Genomic DNA, 19926 nt, shown 5'->3' with positions numbered 1-19926 from the left:
TCTTTACCACCTCTGAAAGTCAATGATGGTATTGCTTTTTTTTCCAGAGTCTGTTTTGAAGCCAAGAGGTCTTTGTCTTTATCTATCTATCATCTATCTCTCTATCTATATCTATCCATTTCTCTCTCTCTCTCTCTCTCTCTCTCTCTCTCTCTCTCTCTTTCTCTCTCTTTCTCTCTCTGTATTTATTTTGATCTTTGTCCTTTAAATGGATGGAAAAGCCACCTCAATCTAGTCAAAATTCAAAACTTTGAATTAAGAGGGTCCTTACCCTTTAAATAAATGGGAAGCTACCCATTAATGCCTTTAAAACATTATTCTGAGAAGAGGTTCATAGTCACACTACACTGACAAAAAGTTCCAAGACAAAAAGGACTAAGAATCCTTGTTATTCCTTTAAGCTTGTTGTCTTTAGTTTTCCAAAGGGAGAAGTCTGAAAAAATGATTTTACTCTCCTTACTCTGCAGAAATGAATCCTGGTGTGTGTCCCACCAAACTATTGACCCAAGATATGATCAAAATACCAAATAAGATCAAAACTTTCTTTCAAAAATCTTCCATTGCCTGCAGATTACCACACTGTACTAAAGACAGGGACTGCAAAGGGTCTCGGAAATTATGCTGCAACGTTAACGATAAATGCATGGTGTGTATGCCTGCCATCATGATTGATGTTAATCCATTTTTATAAAAAGTAATAAACACAAGTAAGTATCAGCAATGGGACAGATTCAATTCTTTCTCCATGAAATCGACATGAATTCTCCACTTCTCTTGTCTTTGCTTTATTTGTCCTAGTCTCACATTTCCTTTCTAGTTAACTTCTTTGTTTCTTTTTAAAAATGCTTTTACAGATGAACATTTATTTTAATGGAAGAGCGAGAACAAATATGCAAACATCCTTCCGCCAGACACCTAGGGGTGGGGGAAAGGAATGTAGTTCTCTCCAGCACCATCTCATTCTCTGGGGAATGGAGGAGCACAAGGATCACAGCTTAGTTCAGTTCCTACATGGCACAGTCCCACCAAATTCCAAAGACTTCTTTAACCTTGAGTCCTGGGCACTCTGGCTTCTCAGGGCTTCCCTGATGGGGCTGGCTGCAACATCTGGCCCTGGAATTCTGCCTCCAAAGGTACCATGGGCTGATTCTGATTCTGGGGATGCTATCACCTGTGCCTAGAACTGAAAGAAGAAAAAAGAGCAGAATAAATTTCCAAATCCATTCTTGGAGTCACAGGATAAAAGGGCAAGGGTGAAAAGTAGTCTTTCTCCACCCCCCAGTTCATTTCAGGATATTCATGCTATAGGTGAACAAGACCATCACGCTCCTGGATGCCAAAGGAAAAAAATTCAGCCTGCATTTTCAAGCAGGAGCTCAAAACCTTTTTGTGTGTGTTATGGGACCTTTTGGCAGTCTGTTAATGCCTTTATACTACCCAGAATCATGTTTTTAAATTAAAATACATAGTTACAAATTATATCACAGTTCTCAAAAAGATTTTTAAATAAGTTCACAGACTCTAAGTTAAGATACCATATTCTAGAGTATGTTAATATTCCCACTTCATCTTATTTTCATATTTACTTTCATGTTTACTGAGAACAAGAAGTTTTCCTTTTCTTAATATCTTCTTTCCACCTAATCTATTCAGACTCCTTCCTCAAACTGACATGATTTCTCTCTAAGAAACAGCACTAGCCAGAAGGCAGCCTCCCACTGCTAATATTTTTCAATTCTTGCCTTTTGACTTTTGTTTCAGATGCTGAATGAAAATGTGGGACCAGAGGGAGAAGCCATTAGACTTCTTTCTGGACACTGCTATTTTTCAAATTTCTGTTCTCATCAGTTTTGATCAATGACAAACTTCACATTAATAAACGAATCAGCATCTATCAGCAAGTCTTCTGTTTCTTTTTGAGGCTCATATTTCTGAATCTTATTGATTTTTTGAAGGTGTTGGTCTTCTAGATGAGCTTCTGGATAAAGGGAAAAATGACTTTGTAAGAGATCTGAGTAGTAATGAATTAGTGGGAGAGCCCTCAGCTTATCCAGAAGATTGGCCAAGATTTACAAAATTGGCCTAATCTTTGGGGAAGGGGGGAACACCTACTAGACAGATATCCTGCTTATGATCTGAATGACTTGTTCTGCTTGTTCTACTACCTGCCTTTAGATAATAGTTGAGAGTTTATCTTGTTCTTCCTGGCTCCTAGGTTTTCTTTTGTCTTGTGACATAATTTGATTTAGTTTTAATATTTCATTGTACATTGTTACCACCTCCTAATCCTTGTTAGTGAGAAAATATTCAGTATACTTCAACAAACATTTACTACATGCCCAGTATGTGCAAGGCGCTGAGCCAAGTGCAGGGTACACAAACATAAAAACCTGTATAATAGGTAGGGAGCACTTTGACCTGGTATTTTTTTCTGTCTCCTTACTGCATATTTAACATAGAATTCACACCACCTAATACTGTGGTGTATCAGTCACAGATCCTGTGACAGCTGTTTACAGTCCAGATTCTTATGCTAATATAAGGTAGTCATCCCTGAAATGGAGGACTTTGTGATCAAAGAATGGCAGGGTGGAAATACAGGCTTTAGACATTCTCCCAGTGAAAGTCAATCATAGGGCTTGTTTCTTATACACCGTTGTGTCCCACAGATACCCTTATGCCCAAATATTCTTCCATTCCATTCCCTATCTCCATTTTATATACTCCCAAATCTCCTTTATTCTGAGGCAAGGGTCATCTCTAAAGGCAGTTACAATCGAATCCTACTCAGCTACCCATACCAGCAGCAGCACAGCAGGAAGCACTGGGAAAATTCCCTTCACTCTACATTACCCAAATAGACAATCACTTGTCAGAATTTGTCTTGCCTCCACAATACTTTCTTTCACTCTATCCTCACAGCTACTAACCTACTTCACTTCTCACTTGAACTTCCCAAATTCTTCCCTGCCTCAATTCTTTCCCTTCTTCAGCCCACTCTCCACACAGCTGCTGTGGTAATTTTCCTAAAGTATAGGTCTGACAGTGTCACTTTCCTACTTATTAAGCTGTAGCAATTCCTTATTGACTCTAGGAACATATATTATTTCATCCTTTTTTTAAATTTTTCACAAGTTTTATAACACTATTAGTACAGTAGTACATAAGATAATTTACAAATAAGTAAATATACACATTGGCAGCTAGGTGACTCAGTGGACAGAGCTCTGGGCTTGAAGTCAGGAAATCTGAGCTCAAAACCAGCCTCAGAAACTTACTATGTGACCCTGGGCAAGTCACTTAACTCTGTTTGCCTCAGTTTCCTCATCTCTAAAATGAGCTGAAGAAGGAAATGCCAAACCAGTATTTTTTCCAAGAAAATCCCAGATGGGGTCATGAAGAGTTGGACAGGACTGCACTGAACAACAATAACAAAATTTTTTACTGATAGAAGTCCATGATCCAAAAAGTTTGAATACCACTGGTATAGGGCAGTGGTTCTCCAAAAGTGTCCTGAAGAGTTTTTTGATTGTCAAAATTACCTGTTGATGCAAAAAGATTGAGAAACAAAACTGCCCTCATGGCTGAGAGTCCTGGAAAAGTGAGCGGGGCAGAGGAGACAAAGGAAAGACAAAGAAATCCTAAGCCCTATATCAGGTCAGAATTTCAATTGCCCAGAAACCTGTGTCAGTTGCATTTAAATGTTCAGTGTTAATCAATTCCTCATGCCAAAGAATACTGTGGTATGAGCAAAAAAGATACTGGGGTGAGCGTGCAATAGTTTTCTACCTTCCTAACTGTTTATTTTGTAATGTGTATATTTGTTCATGTGAGTATTCATGTGTACGCAATAGGAATGATATATTCCAGTTTTCCCCTCTTTCTTATCCTTCTCCAATGGGTTCAGTTTCAGATATGTCCAACTCTTTGTGACCATATTTGAGGTTTTCTTGACAAAGATACTGGAGTAGTTTTCCATTTCCTTCTCTAGCTCATTTTACATTTGAGAAAACTGAGACAAACAAGGTTAAGTGACTCGCCCAGGTCACACAACTAGTAAGTGTCTGAGGCTAGATTGATTTGAACTCAGATCTCCCTGACTTCAGGCCCAGAGCACTATCTACTCAGTCCCCTAGCTGCCCTTCCCTGGATTAGTTTTCCCTAAAATTAAACCAATCTGTCTCTGAGATTTATTGACTTCTGCCCCTTCTTGGCAGTTTCTGTCTATATTGATGGGGCTTCCTGGTCAACCTAAGGGAGTGCATAAAAAAATCCTAGAAATGTGATCTCTTAACCTCTCTCAGGCAAACAAGACAGTCTTGAATGTAACAAGTTGAACTTTATATATGCATATATAGATATAGATAGGTAGATAGATATAGATAGATAGATATAGATAGATATAGACATAGGTATTAAAGCTGTCATTGTGGAATGGAGTTGTACAGTTTGATAAGCAATTCTCTTTTTTGTCTTTTACTTCATATGCTTTTTGAAATTTTTGTTCTTTGTTCCAGAAGTTCCAGAAAAAAATTTTTTAAAATAAAAGTAACCTTTTTTTTTTTCCAACTGTGCTCCCTTCCCCCTAAAGTTCATGAAGACCTGATCATACCAGACTAATTTCATTTCTTTTTTGGTTTAAGATAATATTGCAGACGTATTATCATTATTTTTAGCAGAGAATTTGACAAAATACTTATAATGTCCTTATGAACAAGAAGGAGAGATGTGGACTAAATCAGTCACATCAAACTCAGATAGAAATAGATCCCTATGTTACATATTGACTTAGGAAAGCACAAATTAACTGTCTATGTTTTGTTTATTTTTCTTTATTCTGTTAAACATTTCTCAATTATATTTTAATCTGGTTCAGGCCAGACTTAGGAGTCTTGCTTACAGACAAACAAACCACTGTGAATTTCACATATTTGGACTAAATGACAGTGCATTTAGGTGAGATAACAGGCAAATGCTGCCTTGGATTCATTACACCTTTGATTTTTTTATTAATTTTTGGTCATTGCTGATTCAAAAACCTTTTACTATTGTCAGGTTTTTTTTGCAACCCCACATGGGATCATGACTCACTCTTTAGGAAGTGTTGATCTAAAACAAATATCTCATTTCACTCATAAGACAATGAATGAATTGTCAAACAATTGAAGCCCAGAAAGGAAACAATTTACCCAAGAACAGAGAGGAAGAAAGTAAGAGTGTTGGGTTCAAATTCTGGTCCTTTTCTTCTAAATCCAAGATTTGTTTTCTACTATACCATATTGTCTCTTGAACCAATAGTCAGTAGCTGCAGCGGAGCAACATGGTTAAGATGGTGAGAAGAACGACGAAGGATGAGGAAGAGACCTTTTTGGCAGATGTGTGTCTCTGGTTCAGTCCATCCTGAAAACGGGAGCTCATTCAGAGTGATCATGAATGATTAGACTAAGACCTTACCAAAAACTTTGACTTTTCATGGAGCACACATCATTCCTAAGTTTCTTCAAAATAAAAAGAAATCTATCTCAAGGTTATGTTAAATCACGGTTGAATGTTCCCAGTAAACCCTTCAACCTGTAATAAGTTGAAATTCAATGTTCTTCACTCTAGTCACTAGTTCCATGGTTCAAATTCTACCATCACCATCACCACATATGAACAGATGAGCCCCAAGACCCCAGCAATATCCATCACTTCCTTGGTCAGATCTGGAGAGTGAAGCTGTGGACATTGGTAGGGCTCTAAATTTCTTTTGAGGTATGGATTTTTTTTTATATGACCTCTGAGATTTCTTCTGAGAAGGCTTGATCAGGATGATGATAGTTTACATTTACTATGGTGCTTACTATGTGTTGGGCACTGTGTTAATCAATTTATAGTTATTATCTTATTTGGTCCAATAACAGTAGGAGGTAGGTGCTATTATTATTCCCATTTTACAGAAGAGGAAACTGAGGCAAATGCACGTTAGGTGACTTTACTGGGACACACAAGTAAGTGTCTGAGGGTAGATTTGAACTGAGGCTCAGTTAACTCCTGGTCTCGCTCTCTGTCTACTGGGCCACCTACCTGCCAGGATAGTATCTAACTGACTGAAGTTAAATGAGGGATGCTGTTGCTTGTGCTACACACACTTTTGATTAGATTTCCTATAGAAAATGTGTACATGTCCCCTGGCACCTCTATCAGGGTTGAAAACATCTCAGTTTGGTGCATGTCAACTCAATCATATCTCATTCAAGATGAATCAAAATCTTGGGAATTAAAAATGATTAACTCAGGCTATTGGGGGTTGTAGCCTTACCTTCATACTGGGCCTTTAAAAGGGAGCCAACACAGCTGCCTCGGCCTACATGGGAGAGAGGGGGAACCAGGGAAAGCTAGTAGCAGAGATGAGAGACCTGGAAGTAAATTGGCTCCCAGTGAGGTAAGAACTATACATTAGACTAGGCCCACAGGGACCAAACTTGCCCCCAGAGATTGCAGATGTCAATAGCACCCTGAGCCTGCTTCTAGAAAGGCTTCTAGATCCAAGCTAAGCATCTTTCATCTGCCCCAAAGCAGCTACTTTAATCTCTAACAGCCCAAGGTATCTTCCACCTCCACATGTCAGTTCACTTTCTCAAACTGGATGTGGAGAACTTCCAGTTGAAAGGAAAGCAATCCTCCATTTGACTTTAAGATTCCCATCTCCTGCTACTCCTGTCCTGTAAGAGCAGAATAGATCATCCTCTACTTAATGATGAATATTCTCATGCCTGGAATACATTTCACACCCCAGTGACTCTGAACTCCTGTAGATCATCATTCAAACTGCACTCAGTCCACACCCCCTACTATCCAATTCCTCATTCCTTTTCCTCTCAAACCTCCTACAGAAAAGTTTCATCCTAACCCCACCCAGCCCGTCTACTGTACCCTCTCGAATGCCTGTTACATAAACAACAAATTTCCCTTCATCCTAAATCTATTCCTTTACCACTCCTTTTATCTACTATCTCATACTGAAACCTGGATTTCCCCTGTTGACACATCCTCCCTGGCTACCCTTTTCAGTACTGGCTGTATCTTCACTAATTCTCATCTGCTCACTTGAGAACTGGCATACTCCTTGATCCCTCTTGTCACTTCTAGATTCTCCCCCTTCCTTTATACCTGTTCAGCAAACTCGCTTCCTTTGAGGTTCATGCTCTTCATATATCCCACTCAGCCAAACTCCTGGCAGCTATTGTCTGCAGACTCTACCCCCCCGCCCCAGGTTACTCCTCTTTGTTCCTTCATTCCTCAATGAGTTCAATACCTAGCTTACAATTTTTCTTTCCACACCATTTCTTGCCCTCATTCTAGAGGATATACATATTGATTCTCTTTCAAATACCCTAACCACTCTGTACTTCAACCTACTCATCTTCCCTACTCTAACTTACTCCTCCACCCCAACTGTCACACACAAAGATGATCTTGCCATCACTCACAAATATACTACTTCCATGTTCAAGAATTCTGAAATCTCCTTATCCAACCATAATCTATAGTCAAAATTTTCACTTTTCCTTCTGCCTTCCCTTATATAACCCTAATCTGCACCTTGAACTCCAATCCTTTGACCCCTCAATTCTTTCCCAGGCCATCTCCCCTCTTCTCCCCATCTTAACTCCCTGGTGAACTAGTTCAACTCTGCATGATCCTCCTCTCTTGAATCTCTAGCCCCCTATCACATTGCTGATTATGCTCAGTCAAGCCTCAGCCTTGGATCAGTCCTACCATTCGTTGACTTCATGCCTATACATGTGTGTTGCTGAATGAAGGTGGAGAAAAGTCACATAACCATTCTACTGGGTCCATTACAATTTTATGTTATTTAACCTCAGCTGGGTTTTCACTGCTGCTAGGCAATCCTACTACACCTCCCTTATCAATTCACTATTCCACTTTCCACAGAGGTTCTTCTAAAGCTTTTCATCTCTCCTCAAACCTCCCATGGTTCCCCCTCCTCCTACTCTCTGATTTCCTCACATTTTACAGGAAAAAAACTTTCTCTTCTCCCCTCTTTCTTATTTTTTATCACTCTGGTGCCTCGTCACTCTTTTCTCCTTTACTCCTGTTTCATATGATGAAATGATCTTCCTCCTTTCCATAGCTAACCCCTTTACTTCTTCAAGCATTCCCATTCCATCCTATCTCCTCCAACAGATTGCCCCCTCAGTCATCCCTACTATTTCTCTTATTTTCAACCTCTCCCTCTCTACTGGCTCATTTCCTACTGTCTACAAACATATCTGCATCTCCCTTAGTGTGAAAAAATCCTCACTTCATCCTTCCATCCCTGCTATCATCCTATATCTCTTCTGCCCTTTGTAGGTAAACTCCTCAAAAAGGCCATCTATGATAGGTGCCACCATTTTCTCTCCTCTCCTCTCACTCTCTTTTTAACCTCTTATAATCCAGCATCATTCCACCAAAACTACTTTCTTCAAAGCTCCCAATGTTCTCTTAGTTGCTATATCCAACGGCCTTTTCTCAATCCTCATTCTCTTTGACCTCTCTGCAGCCTTCAACACTGTTGTTCACTCTCTTCTCCTTGCTACTCTCTTCTCTCTAGCTTTTCAGGACATCGCTGTCTCCTAGTTTTCCTCCCACCTATTTGATGGCTCTTTCTCAGCCTCCTTTACTGGATTCTCTGGCAGGTCATGCCCTTTAACCATAGGTTTTTCTCAGGGTTCTGTCCTGAGCCATCTTCTCTTCTCTCTCTGTATTACTTCACGGTGATCTCACCAGCAAGAGTTTAATTACCATCTCTTTGCTGATGATTCTCAAATTTACTTTTCCTGCCCCAATCTCTCTACTGACCTTCCATATCATATCTCCAAGTGTTTTTCATATATATCATACTGAATATCCAGTAGACATCTTCAACTCCATATATCCAAAGTGGAACACACTTTCTTTTCTCCTAAATTTCCTTCACATCTTGGGGATTAATGCAGAAAGCAGCACAGTCTCTCATGTTGAGGTTTCAACTCTGGGACACCAAAAACTGTTAGGGTTTCATGATCTCTTGTGGTGGAACTGGCTCAAAGAATTCAGAATCAGACCACCTCTAATCCAAGTATAGGCATTTATTGAGATTGATGTCTCTCACTAAGTGGGCTAAGTTCCAAGAGTAATCAGCAACTTCAGTGAAAGCAAGATGGATTTTTATAGGGTAAAGATGCAATTACATAACAGAAATTCACACAGAATATAGAAATATGATTAATTTTTAAAAAGGCAGGAGGAGTTTGTTAAGGGATTACATGATGGAGGAGGGGTCCCAGCCACAGTGGAATTGCACATGCGATTACCCACAACGCATACAGAGAAACTAATTTAGGTGGAGTGTATATGTATATCATACATATATGTCACATGTTATCATATATATATGATAATGATATTATAATAAGCCTCTATGTCATAAGTTCACTCTAGATCAGTTCTTTACTATTACTGAATAGGTGCTTACTTAGGGAAAGTCCCTTCTATTGTTTTGGGGTCTACATACTGCTCAGGCATCCTAGTGGGACTGCTTTCTGATTGGTGGAGTATTATGGTCCTGTCTAGGACTAGATGGATATGATTATGGTTTAGTGCATGGACTCACCTGATATTTCTATGGGAAATATGAGGAATGGGTCTGGGGGCAGTGGCGAGCTAGAGGCAGTAGATGGGTCCCATCACATGGACATGCCTGTTGTTTTTGTGACAACTATGAGTTTCAGGGACACATCTGTTACTCTAGTGAGCAGTGAGGCATATATGAAGAAGTCAGGACATTGGTGGGGGGACGCTAGGTAAGTACTGTGGGCCTGTAATGAATTAAACTATTGGGGCTGGAGGCAGCTCTATTAGGAGTTCATCACTCAGACTCACAACCTAGGAGTCATCCTGGATTCCTCACTATCTCTCACCCCAACCCCTCATATGCATGCTGTTGTCAAGACCTATTGGTTTCACCTTTTGTAACATCTCTTAAATATAACTCCTTCTCTCATCTAACGCAGTCACCATTCTACTGCAAACCCTTATCACTTCACACTTTGATTATTGCAATAGCCTGGTGGTGAGTCTAGCTGTCTCATGTCTCTCCCCACTTCAATCCATCCTCCATTCAACCATTAAAATGGTTTTCTTAAATCACAGGTGGGATCATATCATTCCCCTACTCAATAAATTCCATTGGTTTCCTATGCCTCCAGGATCAAGTATAAATCTTCTTTTGGCATTTAAAACTGTTCATAACCTAGTCACTGCCTATTTTTCCACTCTTCTTACTCCCCAACACATATACTTTGATCCAGTGACAATGGCTACTTCATGAATAAGACACTCCATCTCTCAGTGCCAGGCATTTTCTATGTCTGTCCCCCATGCCTGGAGCACTCTCCTTAGGATATTGATTTATGAGTTATACTCAAGGATATACTGGCAAATATTTATCAACCAGTTCTTGAGGTGAGGGGAAAATATATGCATAACACATTTTAAAGTTTAATCTAATTCTCTATCACTTTAAGTCTAGACAATCAACAAAACAATAAATCAAGCTCCAATTTACCAGTTTTCCAGGTATAAATGCTCATGGTGAGAATTTAACAATCGGCCAATATAAGTTGCCTCTTAGATTTTCAACTCTTAGATTTTATGATTCTGTCTGATGAGTGACTACTGACTTAGCCTAAGATTTTTCTCAGAACTGGGAAGATTGAATGTTGTTTGTTAAACCAAAAACAATGGCGTCCTTCCCACCACCACCACCACCATTACTACCACCACCATCACCACCACCACCATACCACCATCAGCATCATCATTTCTACACCCATTTCCTGTCCCTCAGCTGCTGATGAACACAGTTGTAGCCAGTAAACAGAATTACTAAGGTTTCACCAGGTTCCTAAAGAGGCATTAGTGGCACTCCTAGATACAGTAGATAGGCAAATCCCATTTCTTGGAACTTGTCAAAGTTATGACTCTGAGCAATGGGCTAGTTTTCTCCTGATAAAGGAAAGCATTTCAGTACAAATTCCACCCATAGAATACTCCAGATACAATCTTCTAGACTCTCTTGAAGACTATGTCCCCACTCCTAATTTAGATTCATTGTCCTAAAATACCAGGCACATAAACTTCCATTAGCAGAAAAGGAGCCAGAGGTTGGAAGCTAATGAGTTTGCTGGTGTTTTATAGTTAGAGATGAGAAAGACAGAAATCTACATAGTTCAACACCAATTGTCACTGAATATCTTCCAATCAGTCTTCTACACACATTATTTTATTCTGTTTCTGAAAAAAGAAAAGGAAAGAGCACAGACAATGAACATGGCTTAATTTCATGCCTGGTATTGTAGGCAGTTAAATAAATGAGAGTTTAACTAATTAGAGCTATAGCAAAGCAGGTCCAAGGGCAAGAAAGAAAGACACTGGCATCAAGGATAAAGATAAATGAGCTTCTGAAATGATATAGCACAAGGTTAGACATTTCATTTTGGTGACTAGACCAGTGATAGGGTTATTGCAATAAAAATGATCAAATAGTGTGCAAGAGTCAGAAAAGTAGAATTTCGGACCAGTGGACCTAGGGAGAAAATGAGAAAGAGATTTGAAAGGGAAAGTGCCAAAAGGTTATCCTTGCCCAGTAGAGGGGATATAATGTAATCAGTAATGATGGGGATTGGACTAAAGTGTTAGAAATTCTTTTCCACATTTAGTTGTATGATTTTAAATTTAACTGATTTAGCCAATGAAAGGGAGAAGTTAGGAATATTCAAGAGTACTCTCATTTGGGGCTTGTGTCATTCTTTACTGGAGGACAATGAAGAGCTTTTAGATTGGAAACCCACTGATGATTTGAGAAAGCTGACTACTGTGGTTGATGAGGTTGATCCCCATTGAGAAGTATGCTCTTGGCTTCCATTGGCAGCTAAATGACCTCCAGGATGGTGTTCATGAGGGCATTTTGTTAGGCAGCTTTCTGGGGATGGTGAGATTGATTCAGCTGAAGATCATCTGCTTAGGTTCCTTTGGCAGGTGGGTTAGCTCCAGAATGTTGGCTGTTGGAAACTCCTTTGAGTGTGATATGGATAGTTTCATTTTAAGATAAATCCATTGGCTTCCGCAGACAGGAAGTTTACCTCCAGTATAGTTTTCCCTGGGGCATAGTTTAGAGGATGGTCTGAGCTAATTCATTTGACTTCCATTAACAGGTGGGTAACATCCAAAATTGTGTTTTGAAGCTTGCAGGGTTGATTTCAGTCAAATGTCATTCCCTTGACTTCCATCATTTGTAGGTATAGCTTCTTTAGGAGGCAGTCTTTGAGGATGTGTGTCTGAGAGATGCTTAGAATTCTGTGAACCTAGATAGGGACAACACAAAGGCAGAAGACCTATGTGAGTAAAATGTTCTCTGTAAGTACGTTTCTTGACCCTATTTTCCATCAAGCTCTTAATTTAGCTTAAAAGACCTCTTACAGCTATGCCTGGAGTCCTTCCCTCTTCCCCATTATCTGACAACCAGCTTCCTTTCTACCTCTTGTTCCTTGTGGAACACCATGATCACTCTAGCCTTTATTAATGAATGTAAAGAATTTTAACTAGAAATATAGAGCTTTCTTGACTCAGTAGATAAACATGTGCCCAGGAGAATGGGATAGACAAAGAGCTCATCCATCTCCTGGGAAACACCAGTATAAGCAAAACAAATCAGAACTATAGTCCTTTTGCTTCAAATGAGTGTCCCTGACAATTGAGTTAAATGCTTCCTTATGTCTCTTCTCTGGCATCATGGGACCAAATAAATGCTTGCACTTATACAACAAAGAAAGTATAAATTGACGATAATATTGACAATTCAAACACAGAAAATGAAAAAAATGGCAAAGATCATATTCTTCCTATTTCTACTATGAGCTTTTCAAAAGTCATCATATGAGGCAAAAATGATCTAATCAAGCTAGAGGGCAGCTAGGTGGCACAGTGGATAGAATGTTGGGCCTGAAGTTAAGAAGACTCATCTTCCTGAGTTCAAATCTGGCTTCAGACACTGACAGTGTGATCCTGAGCAAGTCACTTAACTTTGTTTGCTTCAGTTTCCTCATATATAAAACTGAGCTAGAGATACTCTATTATCTTTGCTAAGAAAGCCTCAAATAGGGTCACAAAGAGTCGGACATGACTGAAATAACTGAACTAGAGTAACAATCATCAAGAATTAAGAAGATTATCTGAATATGGCTTTATATTCATTATTATTAATGATGAACCTAAGTGAAAGTTGTACCTTGAGGCATTCAGCAAGAAGCTTTGACAACTAAGCTTTTGTTGCTGTTAAGTGTCACTTAAAAAAACTCTCATATCTCCATACTTTAAAACCTAATCTATTTTAGAATTTCTTAAATAAAAAATTTTAGTGAGTTTCAAATCCATTTATTAAAAACAGAAGAATGAAATACCCTTTCATTAGTTTGCAAGAACAACTGATTAACCTCCAGGAAGGTGGAAATTTACTAGCCAAATAGAAAGGAAGTATTATCATTTATTGATGCAGCCAATAATGTACTTCTTCAAGTCGAACCCACCTATCTTTGTGAGATATGTTTGTTAGCTTTGACAGCCATTACGACTGCAGCAATAATATTGATATGGCCTACTATGTTCTAGCAATGGGAACACAAAGAAAGACAAAAGCAGTCTTCCCCTCAAGAGGTTCACATTCCAGTGTGTGTGTTTGTCCTTCGTTGCTGAAGAAGACCACGCCATCAGAGAAATAATGACATGACTTGCACTTGACTATGTTTTGAGTCAGGGAGAGCTGTGCAGGTTACCAGCCTCACTTCTTCTCCAGGACCATCTGAATCCAGTGACCAGGTATTCATCAGGATGACTGGAGATGACCCAGGATGAGGCAGTGGAGGTTAAGTGACTTGCCCAGGGTCACACAGCTAGTGAGTGTCAAGTGTCTGAGGTGAGACAAGAGGGCCTGAGTTCAAATCTCACCTTAGACACTTGACACTCACTAGCTGTGTGACCTTGGGCAAGTTACTTAAGTTCAAATCTCACCTCAGACACTGAAATGGATAGTGTTCTAGGCCTAAAGTCAGAAGAAGTGAGTACAAATCTAGCTCTATGACCATAGGTAAATCTTTCAACCCATCTTTGCTTCAGTTTCCTCAATGATAAAGTGGGGATAATAATAGAACATATGTTACAAGATTGTGAGGATCAAGTGATATAATGTTTGTAAAAAGTGCTCAGCACTAATACATAGTAGGTGCTATATATTCAATCCCATCCCTCTCCTTCTCACGGTCCTGGTATCACAAAGTGTTAGACCTTGATTTTCAAAAATAATGGTACTTAATCACATTAACCACACTAAAATATTATTTTAATAATTTTGTTGTTGGTCAGTCATTTTTCAGTTGTGCTCAACTCTTCATGACTCCATTTAGGGTTTTCTTGGCAAAAATACTGAAGTAGTTTGCCATTTCCTTCTCCAGCTCATTTTACAGATGAAAAACTAAAGCAAACAAAGTTGTCTTCCCAGGGTAACACAGCTAGCAAGTCTATGGACCAGAGTAGAACTCAGAAAGAAGAGTTCCTGACTGCCTGGCACTCCATCTACTATTCTACCTAGCTACCCTTAATAATTTTAGGGAGAACAAAAAGTTTTTCATGATATTAATAAGTAAAATAAAATAGTGTCTTAGACATTATTTTTTCTCATTCTTTTTAATTCCTACTTTTAAAAATGTATTTTATAAATGTAAGATTTTCTGTGATTTCTTTGGTGAGATGATGAGAAAACTGCTAATTCAAGTCACCTCCTTCTCTGAGATTTTATAATCTTAAAGAGTTAAGTGCTCATGAGAAGACTTTATAAACATAGAGGAAGGGGACAGAGGAGTGGGCACCAGATGAACCTCATTCTTCTCTGAAACAGCAGATTGCAGCAACGAACAAGTCTCCAGAAATCTATGACAAAGTCTATTAATACAATAGTCTAGTACAATAATTAGCTCATTTTAAACCTAAGGAGTATTCTAGTGACCCCTTAGGCCCACTTCCTTCCCATTTAACTTTATTGAGTCTATGTTAGATAGAAAATTCAGTTACAATAACTCGGAGCCCCTAGGTAGGAAAATTCTTAACACCTAGGCAAAGTTTAGGCTCTCTGTCTGATCTTTCATTTGTATCTATCTCTAGTTTTAACCCTAATCACTTCGTGGTTGAGGCAAAATTCAGTTTTCCAGAAAATGAAACAGCAGCTTATATTATGGAACCTATGGATAGACAGGCAGGAAAAAGTTAGAGAACGAGCTTTAGGTCCTCTATCTGGAGATGTCTTTAGAGCCCACAACTCTTCCTTCTTACTTCCTTTTGGGCCACAACTCATTCCTTCTTTCCTTTGACTCCATGTGTGTTCTGACTTCTTGAATCTAGACTCTGAATCTCCTTCCTAATTATAGAAGATCTTCTCCTTATTACACAAATTGCTTAGTGCTGATCCTGTCTTTCACATACTTACTTTGGTTGATTCAAGGAGTTATATTCTTCCCATTCAGTTCTGATAGTTGGATTTGGTCTAAACATTTTCTTACCTAGTCAATGAACCAGAGCTCAGTAGGGTACTTTTGACCCCAGTTTTATATTAGCATGTTACCAACCTCCTGACAGAGAGTTGATGTACACAAGGTGCAGGGACACATATTTGGATGAGGTCACTATGGGGATTCATTCTCTTTAAAAAGAATTATTTTTTACAGGAAGCTTTTTTTTCTTTCTCTTTCTTGATCAAAGAGGTCAGAATATGTGGGAGGTTAGCAACAGTGAAGCCAAAAAAAAAAAAAAAGAGAGAGGGTTGTTGCAACATTTTTTCTCTAATTCATTTATTTATTTTTAGTTTTCAACATTCATTTCCACAAGATTTTGAGTTCCAAATTTTCTCCCCATCTCTCCCCTCTACCTACCCCAAGATAGCATTCATTCTGATTACCTCTTCCCCCAATCTGCTCTCCCTTCTATCACATCCTTCCCTTCTCTTATCCCCGTTCCCTCTATTTTCCTGGAAGACAAGATAGATTTCTATACCCCATTGCCTGTATACCTCATTTCCCAGTTGCATGTAAAAGCAATTTTTAGCATTCATTTTTAAAACTTTGAGTTCCAACTTCTCTCCCTTCCTCCTGCCCCACCTATCCCCACTGAGAAGGCAAGAAATTTGATATATGTTATACATGTGCAGTTATGCAAAAGATGTCCATAAAAGTCATGTTGTGGAAGATTAACTATATTTCCCTCCATCCTATCCTGCCCCCCATTTATTCTATTCTCTCTTTTGACCCTACCCCTGTTCAAAAGTATTTACTTCTAATTATGCCCTCTTCCTATTAGCCCTCCCTTCTATCATCCCCCCACCCCTCGCTTATCCCCTTCTCCCCTGCTTTCCTGTAGTGTAAGATAGAGCTTCATAGCAAATTGAGTATGCATGTTATTCCCCTCTTAAGCCAAATGTGATGTGGGTAAGGTTCACTTTTTCCCTCTCACTTCCCCTCTCTTCTCTTCCATTGAAAAAGCTTTTTCTTGCCTCTTTTATGTGAGAGATAATTTGCCTCATTCTATTTTCCCTTTCTTCTCCCAATATATTCCGCTCTCATACCTTAATTTTATTTTTTTAGATATCATCCTTTCCTATTCAACTCACCCTGTACCCTCTATCTATATGTATATAATCCCTCCAACTACCCTAGTACTGAGAAAAGTTTCAAGAGTTACAAATATTATCTTTCCATGTAGGAATGTAAACGGTTCAACCTTACTAAGTCCCTTATGATTTCTCTTTCCTGTTTACCTTTTCATGCTTCTCTTCATTCTTGTGTTTGAAAATCAAATTTTCTATTCAGCTCTGGTCTTTTCATCAAGAGTGCTTGAAAGTCCTCTATTTCATTGAATGACCATTTTTTCCCCTAAAGTAGTATACTTAGTTTTGCTGGGTAGGTGATTCTGGGTTTTAATCCTAGTTCCTTTGACTTCTGGAATATCATATTCCAAGTCCTTCAATCCCTTAATATAGAAGCTGCTAGATCTTGTGTTATCCTGATTGTGTTTCCATAATACTTAAATTGTTTTTTTCTGTCTGCTTGCAATATTTTCTCCTTGACCTGGGAGCTCTGGAATTTGGCTACAATATTCCTAGGAATTTTCCTTTTGGGATCTCTTTCAGGAGGTGATTGGTGGATTTTTTTAACATTTATTTCACCCTCTGGTTCTAGAATATCAGGGCAATTTTCCTTGACAATTTCTTGAAAGATGATGTCTAAGTTCTTTTATTGATCATGGCTTTCAGGTAGTCCCATAATTTTTAAATTGTCTCTCCTGGATCTATTTTCCAGGTCAGTTGTCTTTCCAATGAGATATTTCACATTGTCTGCTATTTTTTCATTCCTTTAGTTTTGTTTTATAATTTCTTGATTTTTCATAAAGTGATTAGCTTCCATCTACTCCATTCTAATTTTTAAGGAATTATTTTCTTCAGTGAGCTTTTGGACCTCTTTTACCATCTGGCCATTTTTGCTTTTTAGGTCATTCTTCATTGGCTTTTTGGATCTCTTTTGTCATTTGGATTAGTCTATTTCTTGCAATGTTATTTTTTTCCGCATTTTTGGGGTCTCCTTTAGCAAGCAGTTGACTCATTTTTCATAATTTTCTTACACCACTCTCATTTCTCTTCCCAATTTTTGCTGTACTTCTCTTACTTGGTTTTCAAAATCCCTTTGAGCTCTTCCATGGCCTGAGACCAATTCAAATTTTTTGTGGAGGCTTTGGATGGAGGAGCTTTGACTTTGTTGTCTTCTGTTTGCATGTTTTGATCTTCCTTGTCACCAGAGTAAGATTCTATAGTCTGATTCTTTTCTTTTTCCAGTTTTTGCTGATTTCCTCAGTGATTTATTTGACTTTTGAGCTCTTTGTCAAGATAGACCCCTGCTTTCAATGGGGTTGGGGGGGTGTACTGTCAATCTCTCAATTCCCCCACAATCTGTGAACCTAGAGCTCCAAAAATAGTCTCTGTCTCTGCCCCTACTGCTGCTGTGGCTGCTGCAGGTTCCTCTGCCTTCTTCCCCCTATGCTGCCCTGGGGCTGGGACTGGACCACTCCACTCTCTCACACTGGTCCCACAGGTTTTTTCCACTGACCTTCCAATTTGTCCTTGGTGTGTTGGGGTCCTGAAATCTGGAAACTGCCACAGGCACAAGAGATTCAGTCTCCCCAAGGTCTGCTCAGGTTTTGTGTCTGCCAGTGTGGCCCATGCTGAATTGTGCCCTGTGCCCTGTCCCCTGTGTGGCCCAATAGACATTTCCCAGCCACCTCCCAGGCTGTCTTGCTTCACTCTGTCATTCTGTGGGTTCTGCAACTCCAGAATTTGGTTAGAGACATTTTTTACAAGTATTTGTCTGGGCTTGGGGGCAGTGCTCTAGGAAGTGCATACTGTTACCGCAGCATTTTTTTTTAATGCACCAAAGTGAAGAGAATGAAAGTCAGAAGGAAATATTTTAACAATAATAGCATTTACATAGAGAATTTAAGGTTTTGAAAGTATTTTACAAATATTGTCTCATTTTATCCTTCAACAACCTTGTGAGAAAGGTGTTATTAATATCTCCACTTTACAGGTAAGGAGAGTGAGGCAGGCAGAAGTTAAGAATCACATAGCCAGCAAGTGTCTGAGGGTGAATTTGCACTCAGCTTCAAAGAAGGACAGTGCTGAAAGTAATGTGTAAAATGTTTCACGAGAAGAAGAGGAAGAAGAAGAAGATGGAGGAGGAGGAGAAAAAGGAGAAGGAGAAGGAGGAGGAGGAGGAGGAAGAGGAGAAGACAACTAGATGGCACAGTTGGTAGAGCTCCAGATCTGAAGTCAGGAAGGCTCATGTTTCTGAGATCAAATCCAGCTTCATGCACTTACTAGCTATGTGACCCTTGGCAAGTCACTTCATCCTGTTTGCCTCAATTCTTCATCTGTAAAATGAACTGCAGAAGAACATGGCAAACCACTCCAGTGTCTTTGCAAGAAAACCTTAAATGGGGTCATGAAGGATTGGACACAAGTAAAAAAAAAAGATCAAAAAAAGGAAGTCTTCTGAAATGAATATTTATAGTTTCACATGTAATACTCTTTTTTATCTGTTGCCTTATAGAAATCTTTTTTTTAGGAAATGTTTAAGTTCAAAAAAATTTTAATTGTGTTAAAAAAAATTTAGAGAGGTTAAATAACTTGCTGAGGATCACATAGATAGTATGTGTCAGAGACTGGACTTGAACCAATGTCTTCCTATTTTCTTGTCTCCCAAGTTAGCTTTCAGTACAATAAGCCACATCACATCATAGACTCACAGAGTAGTACACATACAATTTACATGTTCATGTATGTATGTATATATATACACACACACACACACATATATATATATACAGGAATGCTAAAAAATTGTTTATAACCAAAATCTTGGACTAGACCACATGACCTCTAAGATCCTCTCCAACTACAAATCTATAACCCTCTGATCCTCTGAGGGATATCAGAAAAATGATTAACCAGAAAATGAAATCCATCTTAAATGAGGAAATAGGGAAGAGCCAAGATGGCTGAGTAGAAAGATACACATATGCTAGCTCCGAACCCACAGCCCATAAAATACCTATAAAAGAACTCCCAACAAATTCTGGAGCAGCAGAAGCCACAGAACAATGGAGTGGAGGAGATTTCTGTTCCAGAGAGATCTGAAAAACCGACCCAAAAGGTCTGTCACACACCAGACCTGGAGTAGAGCCCAGACCCAGAGTAGAGCCCAGCCCTGCCTTGGCCAAGTGGCACCGAGAGAAGCAGATCCGAGCAGC

General features: G+C 39.1%; 1 protein-coding gene across 6 annotated transcripts in view; it reads right to left on the bottom strand.

Annotated features, from left to right (window-relative positions):
• Nucleotides 1-9098: 9098 nt before the first annotated feature.
• The window catches only part of LOC140533766 (uncharacterized), a 116880-nt gene continuing 106052 nt past the window's right edge, over nt 9099-19926 (bottom strand). For all 6 annotated transcript variants that reach the window (XM_072653940.1, XM_072653932.1, XM_072653934.1 and 3 more), the window contains one exon: nt 9099-12392. The gene's annotated coding sequence lies outside the window, so the exon portion shown is untranslated. The remainder of the gene's footprint in view (nt 12393-19926) is intronic.

The sequence above is a fragment of the Notamacropus eugenii genome, chromosome 3, assembly GCF_028372415.1.
Source record: "Notamacropus eugenii isolate mMacEug1 chromosome 3, mMacEug1.pri_v2, whole genome shotgun sequence".
Classification (NCBI taxonomy): Eukaryota; Metazoa; Chordata; class Mammalia; order Diprotodontia; family Macropodidae; genus Notamacropus; species Notamacropus eugenii.
Note: the sequence above shows the minus strand (reverse complement) of the source record. Positions and strands in the feature narration are given on the sequence as shown.